The sequence below is a fragment of the Poecilia mexicana genome, unplaced genomic scaffold, assembly GCF_051168715.1.
Source record: "Poecilia mexicana isolate PSO_F unplaced genomic scaffold, ASM5116871v1 scaffold_18, whole genome shotgun sequence".
Taxonomy (NCBI): Eukaryota; Metazoa; Chordata; class Actinopteri; order Cyprinodontiformes; family Poeciliidae; genus Poecilia; species Poecilia mexicana.
In genome coordinates, this window is record NW_028263387.1 from 458,228 (window position 1) to 481,689 (window position 23,462).

General features: G+C 40.2%; 1 protein-coding gene across 4 annotated transcripts in view; it reads right to left on the reverse strand.

Annotated features, from left to right (window-relative positions):
• The window catches only part of camk2d1 (calcium/calmodulin-dependent protein kinase (CaM kinase) II delta 1), a 117,686-nt gene that overhangs the window by 90,580 nt on the left and 3,644 nt on the right, over positions 1 to 23,462 (reverse strand). The window lies entirely within an intron of this gene.

Below are 23,462 nucleotides of genomic sequence, written 5' to 3' on the forward strand. Positions count from 1 at the left end.
AAAGCAGCACTAGGTCCAACCAGGTGTTTTGAACAGTTGAATGGTTGCCATGGAGTTTAACAGATTTCTCAAACATGCATGAAAGAATTAAAGCAACTATTCCCTTGTCTTTTTAACAAGGGAATAACATCAGAACATCGAATTTAGTTTACATTTTATCTGTAAAAAAGATAAAACTAAACTAAAATAGGTTAGTAAGAGGGCACACTGTACACAAATTATTTTCTGTCAAGCAGATTTTAAAGTATTTAAATATGTGAGAGCTGTAATTTTAAACAGCCTTGTTATAATACAGATAATGGAGATCGACAGAAATGCCAAGATTTTTCTGCGGAACAGCGAACACAACTACAAATTATTCATGGAAAAGAGCATATCTAAAATATTTGAAAGAAAATGCATCTTGGGAGCCTGAAATACCAGGAAGCTGCTACTTGACAGACTGGCTGCTGTCTGCAAAGCAGCCAAACATGGACTGATGTTCATTTTCCTGGCTTGGCTGAACCTTCCAAGAACAGAGATAAGGAAGACCATAGCTTATATGGTAATGGCAAAATTGTTTCCACTGTGCGCATTGATGCATTAATAAAATAAACAAGTATAACCATTTTTAAAGGGTGTCTAAAGTATTCATGAATTTCAGCTAGTTATGGTCCTTTACTCCTATGAATACAGGCCCACAGTAGAATAACGAGCATACGTTCTGCCTGGAGAATGCTGGAAGTTGAAACTATGTGGAAATCACCTTAGAATCCTTTACAGGTTGATGCTCAATGCTGATGTCTTTCTTGCTTATTAGGAACACACATCTGTACAACTCAGGGGTAAATGAACTTTGGATAAGGGCCATGACCAACAGTAAAACTACAAAACATGTTCTGTAAATGCTTTCTGAATTATATTATAATTATATTGTTATTACAAACATATCGTTTTGCATTGTGGCCAGAAAGTTGGATTTTGGTTTCATCTGACCACAGCACCTTCTTCCACATGTTTGCTGTGTCTCCCAGGTGGCTTGTGGCAAACTTTAAATGAGACTTTTTATGGATATCTTTGAGAAATGGCTTTCTTCTTGTCACTCTTCCATAAAGGTCAGATTTTGTACGACTGTTGTCTTATGGACAGACTCTCCCACCTCAGCTGTAGATCTCTGCAGTTCATCCAGAGTGATCCTGGGCCTCTTGGCTGTATCACTGATCAGTTTTCTCCTTGTTCGAGGTGAAAGTTTAGAGGGACGGTCGGGTCTTGGTAGATTTGCAGTGGTCTGATACTCCTCCCATTTCAATATGATCACTTGTTCAGTGCTCCTTGAGATGTTTAAAGCTTGGGAAACATTTTTATATCCAAATCCAGCTTTAAATTTCTCCACAACAGTATCTGGGACCTGCCTGCTGTGTTCCTTAGTCTTCATGATGCTCTCTGTGCTTTGAACACAATCCTGAGAACATCATGGAGCAGGTGCATTTATACAGGGACTTGATTACACACAGGTAGATTCTACTTATAATCAGTCATTTAGGACTGATGATGTCCAAACTGAACTTCTGGAGTGAATTTGCTGCACTGACAGTAAGGGGGCCGAATAATATTGCACAACCCCACTTTGCAGTTTTTTGTTAAAAAAGTTGAAAATATCCAATAAATTTCGTTCCACCTCACGATTGTGTCCCACTTGTTGATTCTTCACAAAATAATAAAAATTTTTAGATCTTTATGTTTGAAGCCTGAAAAGTGGCAAACGGCTGAAAAGTTGAAGGGGCCCAATACTTTAATACAGTACTATGTATGCCAGGGGATTCCACAAAAAACATTTTAAAAATATCCTCAAATGTCATCAACATTTAATTATTTATCCAATACATGAACTTCAGGCTTTGGCTTTGACAAAGACATGATGAGGGTGTGACCAAATTTAGTTTATTCCTCTTGGCGTCGCTCTTGTTCTACGTTTTATAGAAGTCTTTAGCCAGCTAGCAACGTATGGAGAACATCTCAACGCGTGACGTCATTACCACTTCTACTTGTCACAACAGCGCAGCGGATGATGAGCAGCCCGGTAGCAGTCGCCTTTATCTGCGTTTGATCGTGGCATTTGTTAATGGTAGAAAGTACCGGAATGGCGACTGCAGGAAAGGGAAACTGGTACCGGACTGTTCCATCATCCGCCACACTATTGTTACAAGTGTAGCGTGCATGAAGTCGGCGTAGCTTAGCCTAGCACCAAATGTCAGGCCATGACGAGGAACGGCGGGCCGGACTAACTTTAGAGGTCCGCTCACCCTGTGGGCTGCACTAATGTTATACTTTCATACCACGGTGGGGGCCATGAGACATCGTCCTGTGGGCCGCAGTTGGCCCGCGAGAATGAGACCTCTGTTGTATGCTGAGGATAGTGGGTTGTGGTTCCTTTTTGTATATTTTCTTGTCTGTAAATATTATTGCTGACTGCTTGTGCACAATATGTTGACACAAAAACATCTACAAATCACTACAAGGAGTTGAGCAGTCCAACCTGTTGGCAAACAAGTAACAGGTTGCCAACATGTCAGCTTGCAATCATATTATGCAATTCTAATGATTGAAATGCCAATGTCTAATCCAGTGTTTTTCAACCCTGGCCCTCAAAACACAGGGTTGAAAAGTTTTACCTTTTCAACCCTGTTTAAGGCATTCCCCTAATTCAGCAGACATGATTTCAATTGATGACTGATTAAAAGGGTTTTGCTGAAATGCAGTCATCTGAATGGGGTGTGTTGAAGCAGGGGGAACATCTAAAACATGCAGGGCAGAATGAAACACCAAAAATAAACAGAGGCTTCAGGTCGCATCTTTCCAACTATGTAGCCCTGACTCAGCCCCCCAAAAGTGGTTTAATAAATTTTGCTTGGGACATGCAGCAAAAACAACTCATTTGAAATTGTTAGGGACATGTTTGGACCTCCAAATGACAGCAATCCAAATGTTGAAATTAATGTGATCAAGGTCAGTACCCAGGTGACCTTAATAGCCCAAGTAGTCACCAAAATGAAGCCAAAATGTGGTTACAACCTATAAGACCATCACTACTAACAGGAAACTGTGAGTTGAGTGTGAGACTCTGACTCGAGTTGCAAACATCAAAGTCTCAAGTCTCTGTAACAAATATTATCTCATGAGACGAAGATTGTAATATGTGAGGCTGTTAAAGTAGAAGCTGAAATTCAGTCAGACTTTTCATTTTTCTTGCACCACTAATGCCTATTCCTATATCCTATATCAAATGGGATAAATATTTAATCTGATCATTTTTAATATAATTTTCAACAGCATGGTGGCGTTAGCTTTTACAGTTTTTAAGCAGTTCAGAAGAACCACTAAAGTCTCTTATTTTTGGATTAGTTATAAATAGGAAAATCCATTTTGTTCATCACTGGTCAATACAAATTTTCTGTTTGACTTATTATTGTATTCTATATTTTTTAAATACAAGTTAGAACTGTGGTATATGCAGTACAGTGAAAGTGTACAGGCATTGAGACACGATGACCCAGTAATTAAATCATTTACCTCCTTTTATGGCTTCATATTCACCATTGTTTTTCTTTGCAGAAATGTATTGCGACAAATTGATGATGTTGAAACCTAATTCATGCTGAATCACACTAGACTGCAGATGGGGGCACATTATAGTGTTGAATTGGTTTTGCTGTTGTGCATTTTTAAAGGTAAAGGTAATTTTATTTATATAGCACATTTTCAGCAACAAGGCAATACAAAGTGCTTTGCAAGAATTAAAAGGAAATGCAAACAAAATAAAGGAAAGAGCAAAAAAAAAAAGAATCTAATGTTAATCTAAAGAATGTAAACTAAGTGCTCATGTTCAGGGTTGCTAAGTATTCTCTGGTCTAATTCCATTTCTGGGTTGGGAGAACAGGAGTCTAAAAAGTATTACATAACTGGGAGAATATACACTCCCAGTTAGACCAAATAAGACTCAACTACAGACAAAATTAAAAAGATTTCAAAATTTTTTTTTTTTTTTTTTTAGATAAAAACCACACATTTGTTAAATCAGGTTGAAAACTAAACCTTTCTAAACTATGTCAAACTGATAAGTAGAGAAAAAAAATGTATCAGTTTCTAAACATAGAATTTGAGTTGAGGGACAAATATTAAAGCATTAGCAATTATTATAGTGTGAAACAATTGGAGCTGATTTTACCCAGAGTCCACGCCACCAGCAAGCAATCGTTTCTCAATGGCCGATTGTCCACATCCTCTGGGCAAAGTAAAGCTTAGAACAAGGGGCTGCATTTTACCAGAAAAGAACCAACTACATGCCAAAGCACCAGCAGTTTCGCATAAAATTAAATCTGCTAGATGTTCAAATGATTAGACTCTCTAGCTAAATGTGTAGTTTGGTTTATTTTTAAAACATGTGACAACACATATAAATGAATATTGGCATATAAAAAAGGGATTATAGTCGTATGGTTCATTACCGTCTCTAGTCCCATCGGAAGGTTGGTATCAAACACAACATGGGACAAAAGAGAGTAAGTCACAATAACGGAAACCTAATATTAAAACAACAATGAGATAACTATGTCCTTTCAGTTCTGGGCTGTGCAGGGAGTTGGAGGTGGGAGTTTTGGTTTGTTCTAGAAATGAGCCGATCAGGTTTTTTCCTGCCGATTCTGATCACCCATGAGGGCCGATCACCGATACAGATCATATAATTTTTAATTTTTTTTAATCATAAGCACTACCGGTTACATTATGTGGAAAAAAGAACCATGAATTCACCTTAATTTAGACAAAAACTTGTTTTTAATAACTTAAAACCTCTCAACATTGCCAAAAAATTTAAGTATAAAACGTTACATTCAAAGGCAAATACAGGATCCATAAAATTGATTATTTAAAGTTAGATGCTGCAGCTTTAAGCAGAGGTTTGGTGTGAGAGTCACTACCAGGTGGAGCAGAAGCGAAGCTCCGTCTGTCAGATATTACTACCTGTAGCGTAGCAGCGGTTCAACAGGAGAGCAGAACCAGCGTCTGACATCGCAGCTCGAAGACTTAAATAATTTTGCGGGTTATTTGTTTAGCTTTCTGACCGTCATGCTAATCCGGTTGAGTATTTGTAGCTGTGCGCTGCTTTACCTGCTGTCTGATCCTCCGTATGTTTTTTTTTTTGTTTGTTTGTTTTTTTTTTTACTGCAGTGAGCCTCGATATAGCCAAACTCCGTCAAGTATGGCAGTGGTCCCCAACCTTTTTATTACCACGGACCGGTGAAGACTTAGAAAATTTTGCTGCGGCCCGGGGTGGGGGTGAACCGTCAGATAAGGCTTCTGCATGTTGGTGTTCCCGCTAAATCCTGAATATACCTAATTTGGGTTGTCTTGGGCTTTTTATCGCAGCCTGTGGGGTTTTCCCTGACAGAGAACGAGAATACAACCTGCTGAATGTGACAGGTAGCCAATCAGAAAGCGCGGTGACGTCAGAACAGAGGGGAATCCCAAACAGCTGACATATCGCGCAACTGAGAGTCCAGTGGATATCGGAGATATGTGGAAATGTTTATTATTTTATGTAAAGGTCGTTATTATATGTTTATGTTTATTCAGTTAAAAATGTTAACTATGAAAAAACATAGTCACCTCCAAATCATAGTGCAGCAAATAGAGCGGCTGCTCCCGTCGTCTTTTATCCACCGCCTTTTCTTTTTGTTACGTCTTTTATCTCTTAAAATGACTCCACAAACTGTCACTATTGAACTACATCGTCATTCGTGTTTGGTCATTCTAAATTCCCGTATGCTATGTTGGGGGTTTTACTGGATTATCCTCTGGAATCGGGATGTTCGTGTGGTTTGTTCCTCCTGCCTTGGACACACGAACCGATCGAACCTGTTGGACTTTTATCAGCTCTGTGGTCACAGAGATTTGGAGAATCGGCCGACAATTCTTAAGTCTTGCCGTCTAAACCAGACTTAAGACTCACAAGCTCTACTCATCTCCTCTCGACCACTGCCCAAATGCTCAGACTCTGGTCGCTATGGTAACTTTTACATATCCCTTCAAAATAAGATAGAGATGCGCCACCAAAACGAGCATTTTACTTTCGTGAACATTTTAACTCACGATAATGACTAACGGAGCCCTGAGCTTGTTTCTCTGCAACGAGACGGTCCCACCTGGGAGTGATGGGAGACAACGACACCCAAAGTGTTGCTTATATCCACAGCCTCCTTGGTCTCTACGTGGCAAAGCAGTTTGAAGCTTCATTGCTGGGCAGGCATGAGTTTCTGGGCATAACACCGGTGGAAACGCGGTCACTCCGAAATAGAGCCGAGCCGAACCGGGTTGTTTCTATTGCCGGTGGAAAAGTGGCAATTTAAAGTCATCAAGCAAATCAGAACAGCGGACAGAACTTAACAGAATGTCGCCAGTGAAAGTCCATGAGTAGGAGGAACAAAACAAGACCACCGATTTTTTTGCCGTAATGCGACCTGTATCCGATCTTTTCATGGCAGTGTGAACAGCACAGGTCGGATTCTTTTTCGAATGTGACCCATATCCGATACGTATCCGATTCAAATGCGACCTAACGTCCAGATCGCATTCATCCGAACTGAACGTCACTGATTCTCAACAAATCTCTCTATTCTGCGTCCTGATAAGCGCAAGTGGGAAGAAAAACAACAACCATGATGGATTATATGAGGATTAAGTTGTTAATATGCTGCTCCGGCCGGATAACAACTTCAAATATATAAGCTAAGCTCCACCGTTAGCCTCCATGTTTACTTCCACAAACACTGAGCACTTCTTTTTATGGCAGTTGGCAGAATACTTAGAACGCTGATGCTATGGCGCCCTCTAGTGCGCATGCGGAACACTTTCAGGTCGTTTGCCAGTTTACACTGCAGAACGCATACAGATCGCATTTACTGGCAGTGTGAACGGCCCCGGCAAAAAAATCGGAATTGCCAAAAAATCGGAATTGAGTCACTTCAGGCTGCAGTGTGAACGCACCCATAGTTCCACATCGCTTAGGATTTGTTGCTGCGCGTTTGCGCAGAGTGAAAGAAAGAGGAGACCAGCTGCACAGGCAGGCTGGGAAATGAGAAGCAGGTGATCAGTTTGTGTGGTCGGCAACAAGAGACCGTGATCGGCAATCACCGATCATACACTTTTTCACGGAAATCGGCCGATTACGATCGGTGGCCGATGGATCGGCACACCTCTAGTTTGTTCGTTTTTTTTTGTTTTTTGTTTTAAATAAGATTCCTAATGATATGCATACCAAGTAGGTTCCAATAAGAAAGGAAAAGAAAAGCAAGGCATTTTTTGTTTTGAAACAAACCATTTTTTGTTAATACACCATTTGGATGCAGACCTTTAGCCATTTCCAAGTTTGGAAGCCAACTTCAGCGTCTGATTCCTCCAAATTATGAAAAATCTGACAGCTGGCATCTGTGTCCAAGAGTGTAGCGAACTGAAACAAGTTCCGTTAGAGCAGGGGTGTGGAAAGTGGGTCCTCGAGGGCCGGCATGCTGCATGTTTTAGTTCTCTCCCTAGTGGTTGTAACAGCCTCCTCATCAAGTCAGTGTTCTGCTTAGGCCTTCTAATGAGCCATCATTTGATGCAGGTGTATAAAACCAGGGAGAAAACTAAAACATGCAGGATGCCGGCCCTCGAGGACCGACTTTGGACACCCCTGCATTAGAGCATCCACATGAAAAATAAAGTCAGAAGTTACAGCGCTGTTTTGCTAAATGCCTCCCCTACCTGAGCCTCCGCTGGATTTCGGTAACTGTCATTGTTGTGATTTGCCAGTAGCATAAAATATACAATGGCCTAAGTAACCACTTTCTTGTCGAAAGATGATTCAGGCAAAACAATTAATTACTTTTTTCAAAAAATTAAATCATTACTCTAGGAAGGTGACAATATATAATTCTATGTTACTCAGTGTACTGTGAACCAATCAATAGGCAGAAATTGCCATACCAGACAAATGGTGTTGTGTTTTCAGCTTGTCGTTAACACTTGACTTTTAGCTTCTAACTCCTGTAGATAGAATAAACCCACCTCCAATGTACCAAGTTCTCATGTTCCATATCAGAAGAGTTAAACTGAAGAGATTAAGTAGCACACAAAGCACAATAATATCCATTGTTTTTCTTGTTACCTGCCCTTGCATATAGAACAATCTAAGAGTCAATAGTGCACACGGTTTCAACTGCATGCTAAAAAAAAAAAAAATCACAGTGCCACCTAGTGGCCTGGCAAGACAAATACAGTGGATTTAAGATATCTTGCCGGTGCCGTCTCAGGGTAGAACTTTTTCTCCAATCAACATCCAAAAATACCGTCAGCTTCAAGACAGCACCCCTGTAGAAACATAGTCTAATTCAGGGGTCACCAACCTTTTGCAGCCTGGGAGCTACTTCACGGGTCCAGAGCAACACGAAGGGCTACTTTCCTTGGCTCACCCTTTATAACAATAATACATGCCGTCTAATCATATTAATGTTAGGGAGTATTCACAATAGTTATCAGTAATTATTACCATGGCAGCTATGGTTAATTTATTATGTGATCAGAAGTTCTTAGTTCAGTTTTAAGTTTGATTCCCTTTCTTAGCTTTTCTGTGTGATTCTAAATTTCCCACAAGTGACTGACAGTCAGGATTATTGCAGCTGTTGGACGCACTGTGAGATTTTCCTTTAAATAAAAAAAGAAAAGTTATTGTATATTTTTATCCAACCCTCTTTACTATTAACAAATTGTGCAGAGACATCTGCTGGCTTCTGCTGGCTGACACCAGATGTCGAGAAAAAAAATGTCCGACAGATTGTAAGGTAGCACAAAACGATCCCTGCACCTGACCTGTAAGAGCGCATCATGTGCGCATCGCACAAAACCAGCGCAAACTTAAACCACTAAAGCAGCGAAGCCTTTTTTTTTTTTTTAACACAAACGATGCTAAATACAAATAAAGACATGGAAGCGAAGCTGACCTGTGATCCATGGAAAGAGGAGGAGAAGGTGAAGCAACAATGTTTGTTCAGTTTTTACTCTTTTAGGAAACGTTTTAACTAGATTAAATTGTTTAGGAGCGGCAGATGTCAGCTAACGGGTGACCCGCTAACTCTCCGATTCGGGAAACATCAAAGAAGCTCAGAACCGGCGACCCGTCAGAACCGAACACGGTAAAAAGCTCAACCGGCATCCGAACCGCTCCTAGAACTACGGGAGGTTCCAACTGCGCTCATTCAGTTTTAGCTTACAGAAAAAGCGCCAAACCGCCAAATAAACAAAAGCAAACGGACCAATAAGATTTAAGCTTTGGGTGCCCTTTGACCCCCACAGACTCAGATGTGCGCCACGTACATGTTTTGACACTTAATATATTTTTTTTTTCTCCACAATTTTGTTAATTGCAAAGAGGGTTCGATAATTAAAATTTCAGAAATTCTTCTTCTTTTTTTTGTTTTACTTCAAGTAAAAAAATAAAAAAAAAACATTAGAGCTGCTGTCTGCTCTAAGGTCGGCAGAGAGGGAGCAGCAGGACTGCAGGCGCTGCTGCCCTCCGATAACATTTATGCATAAAAATTTACATTTAAATGTTTTTAATAATTAGCTTTTTTTTAAATTCTGAATATAAACAATTTTTACTACTTCAATGTAAAAATATTAAATTAAATAATTTATTTGGCAATGCTCCCTAATGACAATGGCTATTTTTAGAACTTGCCCCGCGGGCAACTAACAAGGGGCCCACGGGCGATAGGGGGCCCGCGGGCACCGCGTTGGTGGCCCCTGGTCTAATTGGTCCTGATAATATCAGAAGTATGGGAGACTGCAGTAGAGAAGAAATGTCAAGGTTTTGAGTGAGACGTCCATTAAAGAACACACACAGAACAACATCCGATCCCTCCTACCCTTCTCCCCCACTATTCAAATATTTTTCAACTGTACACTTGTGTGCAACAGAAGTTCACTTCCTCTATTAGTCACACATGCTCTGTCAGCTCCATCTACACTTGAAGTTAACCAGGAGGAATTTTTTTTAACAGAACTGTGACTAGAATTTGTTCACCATTTTTCTTAAAGGAAGCAATATACAATCTACAAAGCTGCTTCATATTTCAGGTTCAAAGGTGAGATATATGGGATAGAATGTGCAGCACTGGAGTTCTAAAACATTAATAGAATGTGGACAATGATTTGAAATGGTTAATAAAATGTCCCTGTGCTCCAGTCTGAACCTTAAAAACATAATAAAAAAGCAATACAAAACGAGGAAAAGGCAAAGCAATCTGTGTGGTTTCAACAAGGTGAAAAGATAATGATTCGATGCCCACTTTTCATTGTCATTCCCCTCTTCCAGGGCAAACATTGAGATAAACAAAAAGTAAGAGTCCATTACTCAAATTAAGAAAGGTGTCTAAAACATATAACAGCACACTTGTTTTTTATTGTACATGTCAATGCATTTACGGTCTACTTTTCTGTGAAAATCAACCCCATGAAAAACAAAAGCAATGAGACGAAAATGACATTTGTGAAGAATCCCAAAGCCTCAGAGATAGAACTGACCTTGTCATTTTCGTTCCAAAAGAGGTTTCATTAAAAGCAGATGAAAACACATCTGATAGATGCTGTAAGTAGACTACAGTAGCTAGACAGAGAGGCCCTAATTAAAGCAAGAAGTCTGTCCCTCAAGTGGTTGGCCTATTTTGCTTGATGAAAGCCCAAAGAGAATACTCCACTTTACATCAAAATCAGACACAAGGAGAAGGCGACATCTCAAGTTCTCTATTTCTGAGTTCTAAAACGGCAGCAATGTAAAAGCAAGAAACTGCTTATTACCGTGAGGTGGACGACACTAAACAAGTACCAAGTGAAAGTAAAGTAAAGCAAAGTACAAAGAAGGTCAAGTGTTGAATTTGCTGTTTCACAGATATCTGGTTCTAGGCGTGTGCCATGCCAGGAGATCATCATGTACAGTGGGGAGAACAAGTATTTGATACACTGTTGATTTTTCAGGTTTTCCCACTTGCAAAGCTTGTAGAAGACTGTAATTTTTATCATAGATACTCTTCAACTGTGAGTGATGGAATCTAAAACAAAAATCCAGAAAAATACAATGTATGATTTTTAAATAATTAATTTCCATTTTATTGTGTGAAATAAGTATTTGATACACCAGAAAAATGAAACTTAATATTTGGTACAGAAACCTTTGTTTGCAATTACAGAGATCAGACGTTTCCTGTAGTTCTTGACCAGGTTTGCACACACTGCAGCAGGGATTTTGGCCCACTCCTCCATACAGATCTCCTCCAGAGCCTTCAGGTTTCGGGGCTGTCGCTGGACCACACGGACTTTAAGCTCCCTCCAAAGATTTTCTATTGGATTCAGGTCTGGAGACTGGCTAGGCCACTCCAGGACCTTAAGATGTTTCCTACGGAGCCACTCTTTAGTTGCCCTGGCTGTGTGTTTTGGGTCGTTATCATGCTGGAAGACCCAGCCACGACCCATCTTCAGTGCTCTTACTGAGGGAAGGAGGTTGTTGGCCAAAATCTCACGATACATGGCCCCATCCATCCTTCCCACAATATGGTGCAGTCGTCCTGTCCCCTTTGCAGAAAAGCATCCCCAAAGAATGATGTTTCCACCGCCATGCTTCACGGTTGGGATGGTGTTCTTGGGGTTGTACTCATCATTCTTCTTCCTCCAAACATGACGAGTGGAGTTTAAACCAAAAAGTTCTATTTTTGTCTCATCAGACCACATGACCTTCTCCCATTCCTCCTCTGGATCATTCAGATGGTCATTTGCAAACATCAGACGGGCTTTGACATGCGTTGGCTTGAGGAAGGGCACCTTGCGTGCACTGCAGGATTTTAATCCTTGACGGCGTAGAGTGTTACTGATCGTTTTCTTTGAGACTGTGGTCCCAGCTCTACTCAGGTCATTGACCAGGTCCTGCCGTGTAGTTCTGGGCTCATTCCTCACCTTCCTCAAGATCAATGATGCTCCACGAGGTGAGATCTTGCATGGCGCCCCAGACCGAGGGAGATTTTCCGTTATTTTGTATTTCTTCCATTTTCTAATAATTGCACCAACTGTTGTTGCCTTCTCACCAAGCTGCTTGCCTATTGTCCTGTAGCCCATCCCAGCCTTGTGCAGGTCTACAATTTTATCCCTGATGTCCTTACACAGCTCTCTGGTCTTGGACATTGTGGAGATGCTGGAGTCTGATTGATTGAGTGTGGACAGGTGTCTTTTATACAGGTAAAAAGTTTAAACAGGTGCAGTTAATACAGGTAATGAGTGGAGAACAGGAGGGCTTCTTAAAGAAGAACTAACATGTCTGTGAGAGCCAAAATTCTTACTGGTTGATAGATGATCAAATACTTATTTCACACAATAAAATGGAAATTAATTATTTAAAAATCATACATTGTATTTTTCTGGATTTTTGTTTTAGATTCCATCACTCACAGTTGAAGAGTACCTATGATAAAAATTACAGTCTTCTACAAGCTTTGCAAGTGGGAAAACCTGAAAAATCAACAGTGTATCAAATACTTGTTCTCCCCACTGTATATAAAGCAAATTCAATCATGAGGAGCAAATACTTCTCTTTTAATCATCACATATAAATTCATATCTATATGGGGAACAAGATGATTCTCTGAAAACAAAGTTCTTACATTTTAGCATCAAGATCTAAATTCTAATTCTCATCGATGTCAGATCATGAATGATCAAAGAAGTTACAAAAGAAGAAAAAAAAGAAAACGAGCTACTTCTTGTAGAGTTTTCACAACTGATAGTCCAGTGGACTGTGTTCAATTGGGGAACAAGATGATTCTCTTTTTATACTGCACCCAGTCCAATGATCCAACCCAGCCTTTTCCCCCTTTCCACCAAGAACTACTGATGGAAACGACACAAAACCTCTGAAGAGACGGAGCGTGACTTCCTTCTTCACAAACTATAAACAAATAAATGGGTTTAAGTTGAACAGTGACTAAACTTAAACTTCCTCTCTGCTTTACAGGCAAACATTCACAGTGCAAACATAAATGGGAAGACAGACACCTCAACATACACCGTGTTCCAAATTATTATGCAAATTGGATTTAAGTGTCATAAAAATTTATTTTTTTATTGTGCCATTAAATTTATAGATGGTATTGTGTGTCAGGGCTCTTTGAATCACTATAATTAATTTCAGAGAGCTGGTTGATTAGTTTGTCTGGTGAGCTCAATTAAAGGAAATCTACTTAGGAAGGATGTTCCACATTATTAAGCAGGCCACAGGTTTCAAACAATATTGGAAAGAAAAAGGATCTCTCTGCTGATGAAAATTATCAGATAGCAGTTACATGAATGTACCTGCTATCATGAATGTAACATTTATTTATTAAAATTATCAATGCTGCTGAATTTGATTCAATTTACAAATCAATTTTCAATTTGATCCAAATTACATAAATTAAAAGATTTTAAGTTGTTTAACATTTAAATGCAAGATTTTAAGGAGCTGGCAAGTTTACTTTGTAAAAGTTCAAAGAACAATATTCATAGTTAGATTGTTTTGTTACCCTAGCTACAATCTGATGCTGTGAGTTTAATCTTTAAGTTTGAGCTCTGTGTGTTCACAAATACAATTTAGTAAATTGTAATTATAACTGATTGCTTTTTAGGTTGGCCAATAAAACTACTCCCAACACATCTGTTAAAGGTGCTGATGTTTTTAGTAGCTCTTTCATTTCTTGTCTGTTGAGTTTTTAATACATGTCACAGAAATTATTCTGGTTGGTCGAGTTTATGGGACGAGTTTCTCAGATGCACCGTTTAACTCAGTGGCCCCAACCTTTTTATTACCGCGGACCGGTCAAGACTTAGAAATTTTGGTGCGGCCCGGGGAGGTGGGGGGGTTGAGGGATGGGGGATGAGCTGTCAGATAAGGCTTCTGCATGTTGGTGTTCCCGCTAAAGCCTGAATATGCCCAATTTGGGTTGTCTTGGGCTTTTTATCGCAGCCTGTGGGGTTTTCCCTGACAGAGAACGAGAATACAACCTGCTGAATGTGACAGGTAGCCAATCAGAAAGCGCAGTGACGTCAAAACAGAGGGGAATCCCAAACAGCTGACATATCGCGCAACTGCGAGTCCGGTGGATATCGGAGATGATATGTGGAAATGTTTATTATTATATGTAAAGGTCATTATTATATATGTTTATTCAATTAAAAATGTTAACTATGAAAAACCATATTCACCTCCAAATCATAGTGCAGTTATTTGCTGCTCCCGTCGTCTTTTATCCACCGCCTTTTCTTTTTGTTACATCTTTTATCTCTTAAAATGTCTCCACAAACTATCACTATTGCTTCTACATCGTCATCCGTGTTTGGTTATTCTAAATTCCCGCTATGTTGGGGGTTTTGTGGATTATCCTCTGGAATCGGGATGTTGGTGACTGGAATCAGTTCCTGCCTTGCGGCTGGAGACACGTTGTACTGTTGTACTTTTACCAGCTCTGTGGTCACAGAGGTTTGGAGGATCGGCCGACAGTTCTTAAATCTTGCCGTCTAAACCAGACTTAAGACTCACAAGCTCTACTCATCTCCTCTCACCACTGCCCAAACGCTCTCTGACTCTGGTCGCTATGGTAACGTTTACATATCCCTTCAAAATTAGACACAGATGCGCCACAAAAACGAACATTTTACTTTTGTGAAAATTTTAACTCATGATAATGACTAACGGGAGCCCTGAGCTTGTTTCTCTGCAACGAGACAGTCCCACCTGGGAGTGATGGAGACAATGACAATGACCCGAAGTGTTGCTTATATCCACAGCCTGCTTGGTCTCTACGTGGCGAAGCAGTTTGAAGCTTCATTGACTCATTAGAAGCCGGTCGCCGCATGTTACACAGAGTGGCTTGTAATGTTTGACTCGCCTACCGGTCCGGGATAAATCCATTCTCCTAGTCTCTTCTCTGGGCCTTTTCCCCTTTGCAAATAATCTTTCCAAAGACACCTGATCTGTTTCTTACTCATTTTGCTGCTTGTTGGCTCAGCATTGGCGCGCAAGTAATGAGAGAATCCGTTAAAGGATTTTCAAAATAAAAGATCCTCCAGACTCAAATACTACATAAAATGGAAATATTTAATTATTTTCTTGGCGGCCCGGTACCAATTGGTCCACGGACCGGGGGTTGGGGACCACTGGTTTAACTGGAAAAATACTAAAAATAATAATATAATATAAAATCAGCGTGATGCGTTACAGACAGGAAAGCTCCTCACCAGGCTGAACCACATAGATAAACTTCATCAGCGCAGGCAGAGCCGTTGAGATGGAAAAGCCGCACAAAATTCTTTGTTCAAAAATATAAATCATTCCGCTCAACGCACCTCTGAAAGAGCAACTACAAGTTATTCCTGCAGTTGCAACCAGAGCTAACCAGAGTGGTGTTCAAAGTCCTACCTTGATCAAAAACTCTGGAAAGAATCATAATTCCTCACGGGGGGTTGATGTAAATATGTATGGACACAGGCTGACCATACAGGTCAGTTTGAGTGAAAGGAGGCGCGTGCGATCCGCGCTGAGGTAAACTTAATCCAGCTACTGAAGCGCGCGAGGCAACGCGCAGAGGCGCCAACGGTGTGATTGGTCCAGCTTTAAATGCATAAACTATAAACCCATCTTCTATAAACATATCTTTTAGGAATAAATCTGGTCCGTCAGTGAAGCGCTCAGAGCAACAGAGACACTTGCAATAGGCCACCAGGCCCTTGCCTAACCCCTGGGCAAGGGCGAAGATCCCATCTCACTATTGGGTGGGACCATAAACAGCAAAATTTTTTAAGAGCAATTTTGGAGGGGTCGGCAAAGTTACAGTAAAATGTGGTTTACATTGTTTTGTTCAAGCTGCAGCATCAAAAATAACTAGTGAGTAGCAATGAATAACCAAAGTGTTTTTCTCAGTAAACAACCTGTTGAGACACACAGAAGTCAAACTAAGATTCAAATGTTGCTTAGATATGAGTTTGGTTCAGAGTCACATATCTAATCTCTGCTACACCTTTAAAAAAACATAAAGCTCTGACTAAAAAGTTTTAATAAATAACTCCACTTAATAAAATTCCTCTTAAATATTGATTTATTGCAGTGGTTCTCAATACAAGTCATGTGTTATTTAAATTATAACTTAAGTTGCTTTAAACTTTTAATTTTGGGGGGAATTTTTTCATGTTATAACCTATTAATAGGTAGGAATTGAATATTTGGGAAGCATCATATTTTAAACTTAAAGATTAGCACCAGAATTTTCTAGAAAAATATTCAGATTTTATTTTGTGGTTTTAAAGGGTCTACGTTGAGGATGATAATAAATAAAGGCATACTTTATTTTGTTTGCCCCTCTTGCTCTCGGCTCCCATACCGAGCTGTTGACTAGTGCTAACACTCAGCTGCTCCCTCCGTTTCAAACTCTTCTTATTAAAGTAAGAGTTAGAGAGCTAAATATTCCGCTCAACCTACCTGGCTACCTTCGACAGAAAAAGGAGCTAAATCTATGAAAACAATGTAGCAGTTTAGCTAGCTTTGATTTCCAAGGCATAAGGTGGCAGTTTATAATATTCAGCCAAAGTAATGAAATAACGAACTGTTTATTGTCAATGTGTTTCTTACTATTGAGCAGTGAAAGTAAATAAACCGTGTTACATGTATTTTGCTTTAAGTATTTACTTACTTGAGGGTTTTTTGTTACTGCTGGCTGCAGAGCCACAGCTAACAGCTAGCTCCTCACTTCAGCGGCTCTAATGGAGCTGCAGCTGTTGCTCTTCCTTCACTTTGGACTGAACCATTGTTCTAACAATGGTGGGGAGGACCTAAAAATTAATCCTTTTTTTTCTTAGATGAATGACAGATTTACTTCGTTCTTTGTTTCTATTGCCTTCTTTATATTGATATTGTTAAAATACAAGGGTTTCTTTCATGATTTCTTTGGGGGGGTGGGACAATTCTAGACGTTTCCAAGATTGGGGGGTTGCTGTGCAACCATGGATGGTCCAGATGGACACAGTAGAGGATTGGTGGTGGATGGCCACCACGTCCCAACACGGCTGTGATGTCAGCAAGGAAGTGGTGGAGTCATTTTTTTGGGCCAAAATCATGGGGAGAGAGCTGGTTGGCCCCTTCAGAGTCCCCAAAGGTGTGAAAATGACCTCAGCAAAGTATATGGACTTTCGGACTGATCACTTTCTTTCATGGTTCAAAAGGAAGAGCCGTACCTTGAGTAGCAAAATCATATTCATGCATGACAATGCATGCTGCAAGTAATACCACTGTGTCATTCCTTGCAGCATGACACAGGAATGCCGCAAGGAATTCCTGTGTGCCCCTTTTATTGGGCATAAAAGGGGAGAAACTCATGATGTGGTCACCATCCTCCTCTGACCTCAACCCTATTGAGAACCTTTGGAGTATCCTCAAGCAGAAGATCTAATGGTTCATATCAAGATAACAGAAGATGTTTATAAAATCTGCTGTGCAATAATAATTTGGAACAGTGCAGTTTGAGTTTATTTTTGAAAAAAATACGGTTCTCATTGGGAGGTTTGTTCAGTAAAATTTGCTTTATACTGTAATAGTTCATGACTTGAACATTTTACTGACCATCATTTGCATTGACCATTTAAGAAAATCTGAGAAAATATCACTTGCATAATAATTTGGAACACGGTGTAATCGAAAGGCTGTGACTGTTAGGCTGTGAGCCATCAGTTTAGTTAAGGAAGAAGTCATAAACACCATCACGATAGACCCTTACATGCAACGACCAAATGCAAATATGGATTCACACACAGCACACACCCAAATCCCACTCTCCTGACCTACTGGAAAATTGTGGGTATTTTTTTGTGATATAAAGCAGCAAAGTTTGTTTTAAAAGTCCCAGTTTGCAGCAGTTGTTCCCTTCCAAACTGAACGCCATGTAATCTGTACTCCGTCCAAGCTCCATAGATAGGAAAAAAAAGCAGTCTTGAGTTTTGTTTCAAGTTCTCCAGAAAGTCAGCACTCCTCATTTGAACAGGTTTTGGATTACCCACCTCTCCCATTGTGTTCTCCACTGTTCTGCTGGCTCAACAGTTTTGTATCAGATACAAATAGCACAAAGCACTCTTTAAAGGGAAAGAATAATAACTCTCACCATCTGATTGATGGGAAATTAGGCAGGCAGATGAATTAGGCAGACAGACACTTGTTCTTTTACACAGCTGCTTAATTTCTGTTTGTCATGCTGCTTTGCATTGGTCCAACGAGATATTTTCAGCAAGCTGTAAGCAGGTGTGCATCAATTCTAAAAATGGAAGTTCAGCATGAATTTTTTGCACAAATACACCCACTTCATCTTCACTTGGTATGTCTTTTAATACTTAAGCTCCATGTCAAATTCAAGTAGAACACCAAGAACCAGAGCAATTCAGTTGACTAAAACCCATTGTCAGTTCATCGTGAGCCTGTTGGAATGCTGGTTTTGGTTGAAAAACGTATCACAGTACAAGCATTTCATATCAGTCAATATTGATAATTGCTTATATTGATAATTGTTAAATTGATTATTATGAATTTGTTTTTTTCTTTTAAATACCTGAAATGGTGTCAAAGTTGTGGTGTGACATTTCCCGTTTTTTCCAGTTTTCACTCCACATTTTTTCATTTTTAAGCAACTATGAAGCACAGTGGTAAAAACTCAGGTTGTTGCCAGGTAACCAAAGAGTGAGTGAGTTAGTCGATGCCACCAACCTTGCTTAAGTAAACAGCAAAAGCCTTTCCTATGCCTACATCTCCCAGAATGCTGTGCTGTGCAATTCTGGATTGGAGTTCAGTGAATATTCTTTTGAATATTGTAACATTCTCCTAAAACATCCAGATGTAACGTTTTAGTTGTGTAACTTGGTTGACTCGCTCCAAGCCAGTTGATGGAAACATGCCTAATTCGAGTTCTCTTTTTTCAGCAATATTTCAAAAGTTTCCTCAACATTTCCATTATAATTGGATGGAAAGAAAGCCAATGCTTCTGCTTTTATTGTGGAGGCAACATACAAGGTCTAGCTCAGTAGGAATCAAATGTGTCAGCCAGGAGCAGAGGGAGGAGATTTGGATAATTCTGTGTACAAACTGCTCATGGCCCTGCTTTGTTTTACTCATACTCATATGATACCAGATATCCCATCTTGACTCCTGCTTCATGTCTGGTCCTAGCAGTGTAATGGTTAAGTGGCTTATTGAGCTGCTGACAGCAGCAGCCAGGATGACTTCCAACACACAACTTACTTCAAGTCTTTGATTGCAAGGGTGGCTGCTTTCTGTGAGTGAACAGTGCAGTACAGTGAGCATACTGCACATTACCCAGGATAAACTTTGACCAAAAAAGCCCATTTAACACTGAATGTAATCTGGTCATCCTTTAGATAAGTGATCTCTCTACACGTGCAAAAAACTGCAGTAATAAAGTACAGTTCAGCTTCATTCTTTCACCACAGACTATATTTGGCTCTCCATTTTTTGTTTGTTTCCATGGTAATGAGCATTGCACCGTGTACAGCTGGAGCCCCGGGTATTTTCCAGAAGTTGAAACGACAGAATGGCTGCCCCTAAAACCTGAGCAAGCTTTTCCACATCAGTGTAGGTTTGTGAAGTGATCATTTCCACTCCACTGAGTCCAAGAATCACTGTCTGTTAATCACTGGCCTAGTTTTCCCTTCCTGCCAGCCTGTCTTGCCACTGAACACAAGATCCACGGCCACAACATCTGGATAGCGTTTCACTTAAACTGCCAATGGTTTCAGGGATGTTGTTTTGCATGACAAATGATCCAGATGGGTTATTGACTTCGGTCATGTAGTGCTGGGAGAAAAATATGGAAGAAAAAAAAATTACATATCACAGTCAGAGATTGTGCTAGATGATCATTTTGTGCTGTCATTTTGGCTGACAGCACAAAAAAACCCCGTCATATTCCATTTTTACCCGTCAAATTAAAATTGATATCGACATAGGCTATTCAGTTGCATTTAATTTTTATGCGGTTTAATTAACATTCAGCAAGCTGCACACAAATCCAGATTCCATCACTAACTGTGGCCTCAATAACTTATAATAAATTAAATGTCTCCACTTAAGTTATGGGCACTTCGCCTGCTGGGGTCTGAACGTCACAACGTCCTCCTGGTTCGCATCTGGAGCAGAAATCAGAACTAGTTCATCAGAACCCCGAGGCTGAATTAAATCCAACATATTACTTTAATCACGATGTTACTGCTTTAGTTCACCATTTGAGTAAGCAGTGCAACTTCTCCAGTTTTTAGCTTTTGTTCCTCCTCTTAAGAGATGGGACAATTGGAACGTTTCAAACTCGCTGCAACACAGACGTGATGGAAGATCCAACCAGTGTGTTATAAGCCTGGCAGCCCGCCATGCTTTATACTAGCCCCCTCGCCAGGCCAAACGTTGCTTGCTTTTGTTATTAGAAAAATTAATAATCCAAATAATAACATTTTTATTTTTTTATTAATTTGAACCAGATTGTAAGCGTCTCTAGCGGAGCAAATTTATTCCTAAAAGATAAGTTTTTGCATGTAAAGCCGGGAGAGATTTAACTCATCATGCAGGGCCGGTCCAAGGCTGTATGAGGCCTTGAACAGAATTTGACTTAGGGGCCCCTCTTGCTGCTAAAGTCATCAGCACCTCTAACAGCTTCTGTGTTAGATTTAGTGAAATCTGGGAGACGGGGAGTAGTTTAACTGGCCAACATGAAAAACAATAAGTTATAATTGCAGTTTATTAATTTGTATTTCTGAACAAATAGAGCTGAAATTCAAAAACTAAACTCAGCATCAGATTGCAGCTATGGTAACAAAACAATCTATAAAGATTGTTCTTTGAATTTTTACAAAGTAACCTTGCCAACTCCTTAAAATCTTAGATTTAAAAGTTAAACAATTTAAAATATTTTATTTTATGTATGCTGAAACCATTAAATCAAATTTAGCAGCATTGATATATCCAATAAACAAATGCTACATTTATATATCTGTGGTTTGTAGGGCTGTTGTAAACGAATATTTTAGTAATCGAGTAATCTATCGATTATTCTTACGATTAATCGAGTAATCGGATTTAAAAAAAAATTCTAAAATGAAATATTGGTAAATCTGGCATAATACCGGTGTTACTATCAGATATCAATATCAGTCCAATTTTTCATATTTGAGCATCCCTAACAGTTGCTTTTTTGTAGTTTAGAAAACTAACCTGTAACAATAATAGCTCACTTTCTAAGTTAACCTGAAGAAAAGTTATAGAAAAATCTGAAATTATATTGAATTTAATAACAAAGAGGCAGGCTCACAAATATGCTTACAAAAAATGTCTACAATCCAGCTTTTAGTTTATGTATTCATCTTCAGTGAGTTTAATAGATTAATTAAACTCACCATGCCACCTAACCTGTCACGCTTTGGGTTTGAAAATACGGGAAATGCCGCCTGGAGTGGGAGGAGAGGGCGAATGAACGAACGTAAGATGGGGTGGAGGGGAGGAAATAGACCAGCGGACTGACGAACCGTTAGACCGGGGGACAAACACGGGGGGAAGCAATACGGGATATTTACGACACCTTCACTGGTCACACTCAGAAACTCATCTACCAGCCATGTACGATGCGCTCCGCCACCCGTTTCTTCAGACCGGGATATGAAATTTATTGTGCGGTTCGTCGGTAAAGCTACATTTACACGGTAAGCATCAGCTACTCAGCCGCCCGCCCTGTTCAGGCTATCCGCTCACCTCAGCGCTCTTCCCGCCGTTCGCTTTCAACCAGCAGCCCCGGAGGAGAAATGCTGCCGTACTCCAGGCATTCCCCAGTCATTTTAAGGATGCTTATTGGTTCCCCAAAAACGATAAAAAGTCGGGCATTATCATCAATCAATAAAATCCCCACGGGCCAATCTTGAAGATTGGACTTTATGCCGCTGAGACTTAGCTTTTGTCAACAACTCAGAGGCGGAAGTGAGAGCTCCGCGCAACGCAAATGAAGTCCCGGCCGGAACACGGTGCGCTAACGAATAAAACATCAATTAACGAAGCTTCGAGGCAGGTAAATTTTCCTCGAGGAATTTTAGTAATCGAGGTACTCGAATCATTCGAGGAATCGTTTCAGCCCTAGTGGTTTGTGTTAAAATATTAGCATTTAAGGGCCCCAAAGGCCTGGGGGGCCTGATGGAGCCGCTGACTAAATTTGGATTAAACAGAAGTGCAAATAATTGATATTCATTTTAATTGTATTTTTTTTTATTTATTATTTTCAGACTAGCTGTGGGTTTAAATCGCATTTTACTAGCAAAGTTTTCCTGTTACTTTTTCTGTCTACTTAACATCTTTTAATACAAAAACACGGTAGGCCCCCTCTGCGCCCCGACTACTGGACTGAGCAAGTTTTCTGGGGGAAACCATGTGGTCCACTTGATAGTGTGATTATGCATTCACACCTCATACCAGGCCAATAAACTGGAGTTGGATTAAAACGGACCAAACATGGTTGGTGTGAATGCACCCTAAAAAGCCACAAGTTAGTGCACACCTTTTGCTCTGACATCTAACATTGCTCATCTGTGAAAAAGCTACATGATTCTCCATTTCTCCACAATGAGTCCACCTACAGCAAGTGTGGGAGGTAAAACATCAGCTTTTAGTCATTGTACTGTATCCATTTTACAGAAAAGAAAGGAAAACACAAACTATTCTCAGTTCCGACCCAAACCAGGTTTCTAAGACCGCCCAAGATTACTGCAAAAGCAGGTCTGGTGGTCTTGCACAGTTCCTCTAACTTGTCCCCATCAGCTACCATCAGCTCAGCGAGCCAACCATTGGAGCACAAGATGGATGGAAACAGCCATGGCAACCAGCACAGATCAGATTTCCCCTCCAAGTTTACTACGAGATGGTTCAGCTCTTCTCAGCACAACCGCACAAATCAAATATTTTGCTCTTCGTCATGCAGCTGCTAATGGTGGGAGGAAATCCCCTGCTCCTTTGAGACTCTCTGCACACTATAGCCAACATGTGCCTACTGAGCCAGTTCCTCTCTGTGTGAGGGTCTGCAGCAGGTATCAGTCAGCAGTGCAACACTCAGACAGCAGGGAGCGCCGGCCCATGCTGCACACCTAATTATCAAGATAAAAAAAGGGAAATGCTGTGAAACAGACGCTCGCTGCAAGAGAAACAAACCACTCCACTGTTCTGCCAGCCGCTACCGCTGGCATCTGCGTGAGTCAGACACTATTTGAAGAATGAGTCACACAAAGCTCGACCTGTTGCTGTGGATGAAGGCAGGGGAAGTTTAAAAAAGGAAAAGAAAAGTGAATTTACAGCTGAA